The following is a 1053-nucleotide window of genomic DNA, read 5'->3' on the forward strand; positions in this document are numbered from 1 at the left end:
ATTAATACAGCAGGGGGGTGGGAACCAAAATTGTAGGACAGGTACAGAAGAGGATGAGAGTAGGGAGTTCCCAAATCAAGTATTTGACACTGGCAAGCGAGAACCTGGTTTGAAGTGTGTGTACTTCAACGCAAGGAGCATCCGAAATAAAGCGGGTAAACTGGCAGCGTGGGTTGGTACCTGTGGCCATTACGGAGACATGGATAGAACAGGGACAGGGATGGCTGTTGCAGGTTCCGGGATTCAGATGTTTCAGCAAGAACAGAGAAGATGGTAAAAGAGGGGGAGGTGTGGCAAAGATGATTCTCGATAGGAGTGAGAGAGCCAGGGTAGTTGTTATGGGGAACTTCAACTATCCAAATATTGACGGGGATCACTACAGTATGAGTACTATAGATGGGTCAGCTTTTGTCCAGTGTGTGCAGGAGGGCTTCCTGACACAGTATGTAGACAGGCCTACAAGGGGCGAAGTCACTTTAGATTTAGTACTGGGTAACGAGCCTGGCCAGGTGTTAGATTTGGAAGTAGGTGAGCACTTTGGAGACAGCGATCACAATTCTGTCAGGTTTAGTGATTGAAGGGGATAGGTGTACTCCACCGATCAAGAGTTACAGCTGGGGGAAGGGAAATTACGGCGCAATTAGGAAAGATTTAGGAAGCGTAGAATGGGGAACGAAACTGCAGGGGATGAGCACATTAAAAATGTGGAGCTTATTCAAGGAAAAGCTCCTGTGTGTCCAAGATAAGTATGTACCTGTCAGGCAGGGAGGAAGATGTAGAATGAGTGAGCCGTGGTTTACTAAGGAAGTGGAATCGCTGGTCAAGAAGAAGAAGAAGGCTTATGCTAGGACAAAACGTGAAAACTCAGTTAGGGTGCTTGAGGGTTACAAGGAAGTCAGGAAAGACCTAAAAAGAGAGCTCAGAAGAGCCAGGAGGAGACATGAGAAGTTATTGGCGGATAGGATCAGGGATAACCCTAAGGCTTTCCATAGGTATGTCAGGAATAAAAGAATGATGAGAGTTAAATTAGGGCCAATCAAGGATAATAGTGGG

The sequence above is a fragment of the Chiloscyllium plagiosum genome, chromosome 18 (assembly GCF_004010195.1).
Source record: "Chiloscyllium plagiosum isolate BGI_BamShark_2017 chromosome 18, ASM401019v2, whole genome shotgun sequence".
NCBI lineage: Eukaryota > Metazoa > Chordata > Chondrichthyes > Orectolobiformes > Hemiscylliidae > Chiloscyllium > Chiloscyllium plagiosum.